This window comes from Thamnophis sirtalis, unplaced genomic scaffold (genome assembly GCF_051295495.1).
Source record: "Thamnophis sirtalis isolate CommonGarterSnake01/CBP01778 unplaced genomic scaffold, rThaSir2_p1.2 scaffold_12, whole genome shotgun sequence".
NCBI classification, from domain to species: domain Eukaryota; kingdom Metazoa; phylum Chordata; class Lepidosauria; order Squamata; family Natricidae; genus Thamnophis; species Thamnophis sirtalis.
The window spans coordinates 2,257,313-2,267,312 of NW_028261392.1; the positions used below are offsets into that span (position 1 = coordinate 2,257,313).

At 42.5% G+C, this 10,000-nt stretch overlaps 1 protein-coding gene and 1 pseudogene across 2 annotated transcripts in view; both read left to right on the top strand.

Moving 5' to 3' along the window:
* The window catches only part of ENOX1 (ecto-NOX disulfide-thiol exchanger 1), a 295,080-nt gene that overhangs the window by 98,690 nt on the left and 186,390 nt on the right, over window positions 1-10,000 (top strand). The gene's annotated exons all lie outside the window — the stretch shown is intronic.
* The window catches only part of LOC148043236 (uncharacterized), a 2,507-nt pseudogene continuing 1,226 nt past the window's right edge, over window positions 8,720-10,000 (top strand).

Genomic DNA, 10,000 nt, shown 5'->3' on the forward strand with positions numbered 1-10,000 from the left:
AACGTACAGCAGGGCACACACAGGGATGCGGTGGCTCAGTGGCTAAGACACTGAGCTTGTCGATCAGAAAGGTCAGCAGGTGATACAAGCAGGTGTGTTTTACTAGTAAAAATAAAATGGACAGAAGCGTGTGTAAAGTTACGGCAGATTTATTGAGACTGGAAAAAAGAAATAATGCCAGTAGGGTGCTGTGTCCCTAAAATCTTATTAAATGAAAATGGTGGTATAGTGATAGCAAAATATATAAATTCTAAAATGTACAATTTAAACTGAATGAAATATATGGGATTGTGGAAGAAACGCACGAAATGTACCTGTAACCAATGGATATGCTTTCTGCAAGATGTAATGAAAGATGATTTTTGTGTGTGTGTGTTCTTCATTAATAAACACAATAAAAACTTTTGAAAAGAAAGGTCAGCAGTTCGGCAGTTCGGCGGTTGGAATCCCTAGTGCCGCATAACGGAGTGAGCTCCCATTACATGTTCCAGCTTCTGCCAACCTAGCAGTTCGAAATGTAAAAATGCAAGTAGAAAAATAGGAACCACCTTTGGGAGGAAGGGAACAGCGTTCCGTGGGCATTTAGTCATGCCGGCCACATGACCATGGAGACGCCTTCGGATAGCGCTGGCTCTTTGGCTTTGAAACAGAGATGAGCACCGCCCCCTAGAGTTGGGAATGACTAGCACATATGTGTGAGAGGAACCTTTACCTTTAGGGCATACACAGGCACTATAAATATCACACCCCGCTGGATAGAAGTTCCCTGAGGATGGGCTTTGAAAGCTCAGAAAACGAAACTTCTGATCTTGGTGATCGATCCAAATTGGATCTATTTCTTATTTACATTCATGTGGCCACCCAGTCACCACTCAACTCTGGCCAGTTTAGCAATTCATTTTTTTTTAAATATGCAATTTTGAAAGGACGCTTTGTCTCCAGGATGACTCAGAGACATACAGTCATGCCACCAAGAGACCATCTGTTCCACCACCGGATAGAAGTAATAGCAGCAGTAGACTTATATACCGCTTCATAGGCCTTTCAGGCCTCTCTAAGCGGTTTACAGAGAGTCAGCATATTGCCCCCAACAATCTGGGTCCTCATTTTACCCACCTCGGAAGGATGGAAGGCTGAGTCAACCCTGAGCCGGTGAGATTTGAACCGCTGACCTGCTGATCTAGCAGTAGCCTGCAGTGCTGCATTTAACCACTGCGCCACCTTGGCTCTATAAGTAGCCTTCCCTCCCCGTTCTTCCCTGCGTAGGATTGCTCTGCTAATTTCTTTTCCTCAAATTAATGCAGAGATTTAAAACAAAAAAAAATACTTGCAACACACAGTAGGCAAATCCTTGGGTGAAGAACTTCGAGTCTGTGCTTAAAGTGAATTCGTGCGTAAGTTGGAACTTGTACACACAAACCAGGTTGTCTGTTGTGAAAGATGGCGGACGGTGTCGGCTCCTTTCTCGAGCCGACAAAACCGCCGAAGCTCTGTGAGGTTTTCATCAACTTCTGAAAACAGGCTGTAGATCAAAAAAATATGTGGTGTCAGCAGTTCGTGAAAAGTTTGCCTGGCTTCAGTGGGCTGTCAGCTGGAGAAAGGAGAACGCTGCCCGCCATTTTAAGTAGTAGACAGCCTATTTGTAAGCCAGAGGTTCTTAACACAGGGACAGCATGTATTTAACTGATTCCTTAGTGCAGTGTTTCTCAACCTTGGCAACTTGAAGATGTCCGGACTTCAACTCACAGAATTCCCCAGCCAGCGAATGCTGGCTGGGGAATTCTGGGAGTTGAAGTCCGGACATCTTCAAGTTGCCAAGGTTGAGTAACACTGCCTTAGTGGGATGATGAATTCATATTTTTCTTTCTTTCCAAGGCATCATCATTAGTTGGACAGGTTCATCAAATCCACGGGGTTATCCGAGCGATTATTTCTCTGAAATGACTACAGCCCCTTCAGTTGTTCCTTGAAATCTGAGTCCAATGGGAAGTCCGTAAATATTCTTCTTATCTATACAAACAGACGGGATGTCTTGTTTGACCTCTGCGATACTAAGAACTTAGAGTTGAAAGACACACGTGCTAACTAGCTACTTCACGAGAAACAATAAATATAGGGGTTTATGGACTGTCATGTACACCAGTGTTCCTCAAACATGAGAACTTTTAAGATGCGTGGACTTCAACTCCCAGAATTCCCCAGCCAGCATGGCTGACTTTAAGATGCGTGGACTTCAACTCCCAGAATTCCCCAGCCAGGATGGCTGACTTTAAGATGCGTGGACTTCAACTCCCAGAATTCCCCAGCCAGCATGGCTGACTTTAAGATGCGTGGACTTCAACTCCCAGAATTCCCCAGCCAGCATGGCTGACTTTAAGATGCGTGGACTTCAACTCCCAGAATTCCCCAGCCAGCATGACTGACTTTAAGATGCGTGGACTTCAACTCCCAGAATTCCCCAGCCAGCATGGCTGACTTTAAGATGCGTGGACTTCAACTCCCAGAATTCCCCAGCCAGCAGAATTCTGGAGAATTCTGGGAACTGAAGTCCACTCATCTTAAACTTCACGTTTTTCACATTTGAAAAACATTGGTGTACACTAGATGCATTTATTATTATTAGCGTTGCTCGGATTCCAATTTTTGCATTTCTCTCCCCAAAATCTTCTTAAGATACTGACGAAGTCTGAATTACCTCAAGACATGTTGTGGCCATGAATCTCTTTTATTGGTGGTGTCTCAACTGCCCACCATGTCTTCTTTTTATCCTTGTTAAGTTTATCCTGTGTCGTTTTTCAAATACCGCAATGCAAGAACAGGATTCTGCCCTGTCAGAGTTAGAAGACAGATGGACAAATATCGGCTTCTCCTCCTCAGCCTTATCATGCCAGCTGTGCTTAGCAGTTTCTCTAATGTAGAACTGGGCCAGGCATAAGAGGGAAGCGCTTAGAATTAATCAAAATATGTGGAGAAGCAGGGACTCGGCCAACGCAAATGCTGTGTTCTTGAGTGATTTAACACCTCAAGCCAAAGAGTGCTGGGCATTTGAGATACCAACTCAATACGAGAAACATACTTGATTTGACCCCTATTTCAATCTTCCATGGGACATCTGTTGTGTCTTTTGACAGGGGGCTAATATATGTCGGGAGCAGGTGAGAAAATGCAGCCACCTCAGCTATATAAATACTCTAACGGAAGGTGAAAGCGTGGTGCAAAATATAAATAAGTTCCCTTCACTGGATGACTACATTCAGATGGATGGTGGTTGCCTATCAACTGGGAAACAAACTCTGCACCAAGTGGAAGATCCAACAGGTTCCTAAAAAACCTAGCATACAAACTTTGTTTCCCAAAAAGTAGAGAAGGGAACAAGGGGATCAGCCATATTGGACTTAATTCTCACTAACAGAGTGGAAATGATAGAAGGTGTTGAAGCCACAAGAACCCTGGGGGCAAGTCACCATGCAATATTGGAATTCAACATTATGCAAACACAAGTAGTAGAACAAAGTCAAACTAGAGTCATGGGCTTTAATAGAGCTAATCTCAATAAACTTAGAGAGAGCTTGGGAAACATTTCGTGGATGAGAATCCTCGAGGGGAAAACAACCCAAGAAGCTTGGGAAATTTTGAAAAATGAGATTACAAAAGCCCAGTCTAGCACAATACCATTGAAGAAGAAATATAACAGCTCCCAAAAGAAACCAGCATGGCTGCATAAAGAACTCTCTGACAAATTGAAAGACAAAAAAAGGATAAAAAGTGGAAAGAGGGGGACATAACTAAGGCAGAATATCAGCAAACAGCCCGAGCCTGTGAAGATGAAGTGAGGAAAGCTAAGGCTCACAATGAAGAAAAGCTTGCCACAGAAGTAAAAATTAACAAAAAAGCTTCTTCCAATGCGTTAAAAACAAGAAAAAAGTTAAGGAAACAATTGGTCCATTGCTAGGAGAAAGTGGCAAGAAGGTGACAAGCAACAGGGAGAAAGCAGAACTATTTAACTCATTTTTTTGCATCTGTCTTTACACAAAAGGATAAAACAGTCCAACCTATCAAAAACAGCACCACAAAAATCAGATTAGGAACACAAGTTGAAATAGGGAAGAAAATGGTAAGTGAGCACCTGTCTACCCTAGACGAGTTTAAATCACCAGAACTGGATGAATTACACCCCAGGGTTCTGAAGGAACTGGTGGACGAGATCTCAGAACCACTGAACTATATCTTTCAGAGATCCTGGAGCATCGGGGAATTTCCAGAGGACTGGAAAAGAGCTGATGTGGTTCCCATCTTCAAAAAAGGAAAAAAAATAGATCCAGGAAACCACAGACCTATCAGCCTGACCTCAATACCAGGAAAGATTCTGGAAAAAATAATCAAGCAATGAATACTGCATTCAGTTTTGGTCACCACGATGTAGAAAAGATGTGGAGACTCTAGAAAGAGTGCAGAGAAGAGCAACAAAGAGGATTAGGGGACTGGAGGCTGAAACATATGAAGAATGGTTGCAGGAACTGGGTAGGTCTAGTTTAATGAGAAGAAGGACTAGGGGAGACATGATAGCAGTCTTCCAATATCTCAGGGGTTGCCACAAAGAAGAGGGAGTCAAGCTGTTCTCCAAGGCACCTGAGGGTAGAACAAGAAGCAATGGGTGGAAACTAATCAAGGAGAGAAGCAACTTAGAACTGAGGAGAAATTTCCTGACAGTTAGAACAATTAATCAGTGGAACAGAAGTTGCCTCCAGAAGTTGTGAATGCCCCAACACTCCAAGTCTTTAAGAAGATGTTGGAGAGCCACCTGTCTGAAACGGTATAGGGTTTCCTGCCTAGGCAGGGGGTTGGACTAGAAGACCTCCAAGGTCCCTTCCAACTCTGCTATTGTATTGTATTGTACCTCTGACTTGAATTGGTTTCTTTTTTTTTGGAAAAACAAACAAACTTTATTGAGAATTTAAAACATTAAATACAAATACCTTTAAAAATAGTTTTGTGTAAGTTACAATCCTTTTTGATAGTGCTAACATAACCATTTCCTATTCAAATGCAGTTTTATAGATTCCTAATTATTCCTATACCTATACGTTTCTAAGCTGTACAATTCACATTCCTGTTACTCCTCCATTGATACCAGTTTTTCCAAACTGCATAATATTCTGAGTCTTCCTTGTCCCTTAATTCCAAGGTGAGTTTATCCATCTCTGCGCAATCAAGAATCTTTTGGATTATCAAACAGTCTGTCGGCATGGTATCACTTTTCCAACATTGTGTGAGTGCTATTCTCGCTGCTGTAATTATGTGCAAAATTAAATATTTTGTCTGTCTTGTATACTGCAATTCTGCCCTGTTTGGGTGTTTGCAATTTCCTATAACTGTCTTTGTATTTTAGTCCAATATTTTGGGTTTTTTTTGCTTTTGGGCATAACCACCATGCCTGTTTACATTTCCAATAGTTTGGATTTAAGTTCGGATACATTTTTGCCAATCTCGTGGGGGCTAGATGCCAGCGGTAAAACATTTTGCATTGGTTTTCTTTTGTCATTGTGTGATTTTTATTGAACTGGTTTCTAACGTGAGTGGTTTAATGGTCCAGGTTTCCATATAGACAAAGATGGGAACGCCAATGGCGGAAGTCTGCTTTTGAAGGCCTCCTTCATATTTATTACGGTGACTGAATGTCTTTTATTTGGAGGGGTTTGTGGCTACCTCCGGATGGTTTGAGTTAATAGAGATTGCCTCTTGTAAACGGATAGAGACGTATCGGTGGTTTCAGAGGAAATCTGGGAAATTATAGGCTCAGGCCAACATCTGCTATTGGATAAATTGGTAGAAAATATCCTTAAAATTGCAATTATCTGGCAGATGGAAGAACAAACCCCGGTAGGAATAATCAGAATGAAAATTATGGCCTACGACGATGTCAGAAGCCACAACCACCTGTTCAGAGTATATGAATATAATCTAGTATTTTTGAATATGCATTCGAAATAATATACTTGTTATTTAATGGTATCAAGAGCCAACTGCAACGAAGATAGGCAGTTATTAAAGAAAGAGCATAAACGATGAGGAGAAATAGACCCTCCAAATTTTCCCCTTTAAAAACATTCTATTTTAAACGCCATCAGTATCTTAAGAGTTGAAATGAATCGTAAAGAATTCAACTTTATAACTGACAGGAAATTCAGCAACAGTGACAGGCATAGGAATACTGTTTTGCATTATTATAGAATTATAGAATAAATATAGACTAGAATGAACTAAGGAAGGAACCTTGGAGGTCTTCTAGTCCAACGGCTGTTGTGTGCTTTTAAATTGTGTCTTGTTATGTTCGTCTTTTTTATCCCCTGTCTGTACCCCCTTCCCTGATTTGAATTGTGAGCCGCTCTGAATCCCCTTCGGGGAAAAGGGCAGCATATAAATGTAATCAATCAATCAATCAATCAATCAACCCCCTGCTCAAGCAGGAGACTCTATAGCATTCAGGACAAATGGCTGTCCAGTCTCTTCTTGAAAACCTCCAGAGATGGAGTACGCATAACTCCAGGAGACAACGGAATAACAGAGTTGGAAGGGACCTTGGAGGTCTTCTAGTCCAGCCCCCCTGCTCAAGCAGGAGACCCTGTACCATTCCAGACATCTCCAATCTCTTCTTGAAAACCTTCATTGTTGGAGCACCCACAGCTTCTGGAGGCAAGCTGTTCCATTGGTTGACTGTTCTTACTGCCAGTAAATTTCTCCTTAATTCCAGCTTGCTTCTCTCCTGGATTAGTTTCCATCCATTGCTTCTTGCCCTGCCTTCAGGCACTTAGGAGAATAAGTTGATCCCCTCTTTTTTGTAGCAGCCCCTCAAACACTGGAAGACTGCTATCGTGTCCCCCCTAGTCCTTCTTTTCTTTCTTACCTTTCCCTTGGACGAAAGTTTGTTTGATGCATTCCTTCAAACAAGAGACAAAATTTGGGAGAATAATCGGTGGGTGGGCTTTAATGGCCGTTAAGGGGCGTGCATTAATTTCTTGCCATTCTTTCTACCACAATTTGTCCAGTTATTTTTCCACACATCAATTAAAGCCGAAAGGGAAGATTCCATGAGGTCATTGTTTGAAAGTGGGCTTGGTACTTCTGATTATTATAATTATAATTGATAATTATTGTAGAGAGTAAGGAAAAGGGCCTTGATGGAGACAGTGGGAAGGTCGAAAACACCTTGAATCAAAAGCAGGAGATGCCCTGCTAGTTCACGTTGATATAAATTAAGAGGATGTTCGTATACAACACGCCAGATGTTCCGGTTTCTATTAATATAGCTACTCTCAATAAAGGAAGAGTTACTCTTCCCGTGGAATTGATTTTTTTGTTCAGGTCTATTTGGTGGGTCTGACAATAATTAAGGAGGCATATAGCTGGCTTGACATACGTTCTCACAATGTTCTCATCTAACATTTTGGAGGCCTTGAATGTCTGGCTCATCCCCCAGACTTTTGGCTAAGGTGGATGAAGCTTTTTCTGAGGGGTGTGTGTGTGTGTGTGTGTGTGTGTTTTGTTGCAAATTTTGTCTGGGTTTTTCTGACGTCTTTCTTCTTTCATTGCTTCTTTTTTTCCTGAGTTTTTACTTCATGGATCATCCAGGGAGTCAGATTAACAGATGAACAGAGTTGGAAGGGACCTTATAGGACATCTAGTCCAACCCCTTTGCCCAAGCAGGAGACCCTACACAGTTTCTGACAGATGGGCAGTCCAGTCTCTTCTTGAAAGCTTCCAGGGATGAAGCTCCCACAACTTCCAAAGCAACTTCTGTTCCATTGAACATAGATGAATACAGTTGGAAGGGACATTGGAGGTCATCTAGTTCAACCCCCTGCCCAAGCAGGAAACCCAACACCATTGCTGACTAATGGCAGACCAGTCTCTTCTTGAAAGTCTCCAGGGATGAAGCTCCTACAACTTCTGAAGGCAACTTCTCTTCCATGGGTTGATTGTTCTCACTGTCAGAAAACTCCTCCTTATTTCCAGGTTGAATCTCTTCTTGGTCAGTTTCCATCCATTATTTCTCCTTGAAATTTCTTGCTTTAGAGAATAGGCTGATTCCCCCCCACTCCTATCTGTGGCAGCCCCTCAAATATTGGAAGATGCTACCATGTCATCCTCCCTCTTTTCTCTAAACTAGGCATAACCGATTCTTGCAACAGTTGTTTATATGTTTTAGCTTCCAGTCTCCTAATCATCCTGGTTGCTCTTCTCTGAACTCTTTCCAGAGTCTCAACATCTTTTTTATAGTGTGGTGACCAAAACTGGATGCAGTACTCTAGGTGTGGCCTTACTAGGGCTTTATAGAGTGGTATTAGTACCTCCTTTGATCTTGATTGAATCCCACTGTTAATGCCGAAGGTGGCGCAGTGGTTAGGGTGCAGTACTGCAGTCCACTTCAGCTGACTACTATCTGCAGTTCAGCGGTTCTAATCTCACTGGCTCAAGGTTGACTCAACCTTCCATCCTTCCGAGGTGGGTGAAATGAGGACCCAGACTGTGGGGGCAATATGCTGACTCTGTAAACCGCTTAGAGAGGGCTGAAAGCCCCATGAAGCGGTATATAAGTCTAACTGCTATTGCTATTGCTAATGCAATTTAGGACCACGTTGGCTTTTTGGGCTGTCGCTGCACACTGCTGGCTCATATTTAAATGGTTGTCCACTAAGACTCCAAGATCCCAGGCGTAGAAATGTCAGTCAATCAATATCAATCAATTGATGATTCTTCATTAGCTGAATTATGTGGATTTTGGGATCTCAGTAGTTTAATATTTCAATATTGTTGAACATAGTTAAGGACTTGGATGACACAGCAGAGCGAACGTTGATCAAATTGAAATGATTTGGAGCAACAGAACGAAATTTAGCAGAGACGGATGTAAGTCTTCCTTTAGAAAACCAAAATCAAACAGCTCGAGAGCTGCCAATTAAAGACACTAATGGCTTCGATGGCCAGAGTGATCCATTGATCCCAGATCTATCATCCTCATAGAGCCGAGGTGGCGCAGTGGTTAGAGTGCAGTACTGCAGGCTACTTCAGCTGACTGCTAGTTCTGCAGTTCGGCTGTTCAAATCTCACCGGCTCAGGGTTGACTCAGCCTTCCATCCTTCCGAGGTGGGTAAAATGAGGACCCGGATTGTTGTTGGGGGCGATATGCTGACTCTGTAAACAGCTTAGAGAGGGCTGAAAGCCCTATGAAGCGGTATATAAGTCTAACTGCTATTGCTATTGCTATTGCTATTGCTATTTCTCCATGGGATACTCATGGGTGGGGGCTCTCAAGACTTCTCAAGGCAACCCAGGTGTTGAGAAATAAAACAGAATGAAACAACAGAGTCGGAAGGGACCTTGTAGGTCATCTAGTCTGCTCAAGCAGGAGGCCTTACATACCATTTCTGATGGAGGGGCTTTTCTTTCTTCCAACTGGAGAAAAATGAGACCCCTGGATTTTATTTCCCCCACTGTATGTGGCGCTTCTCTCCAGTAAAGGCAATTTTATCCTGTTTTCTGCTGCTTTGATAATGGCTCATTGTAGTGTTGGCATTTGATTGATTTTCCATAGCTTGAGATGCTTAGACAGCTAACTGGCTGAAAAAGTGCATATAATAAATGATGGAAAATACAGGGAGGCAGAGGAAATGAACCAGGGTTTAATTTTCTTGTCTGGGTTTCCTGAGGCTGCTGTTGCAAATAAGTGTATCCAGTAGATAGAGGTAGTTCTTGACTTACAACAGTTCGTTTAGTGGTCATTCAAAGTTACAATGGCACTGAAAAAGGGTGCTTGTGGCTGTTTTTCACATTTGTGACCGTTGTGGGATCCGCGCGATCACGTGATCCAAATTCAGAGGCTTGGCAACTGGCATGTACTTTTGACAGTTGCAGAGTCCGGGGGGGGGGGGTCATGCGATCCTTTTTAGTGACCTATTGACGAGGAAAGTCAATGGGGGAAGCCAGATTCACTTAACGACTG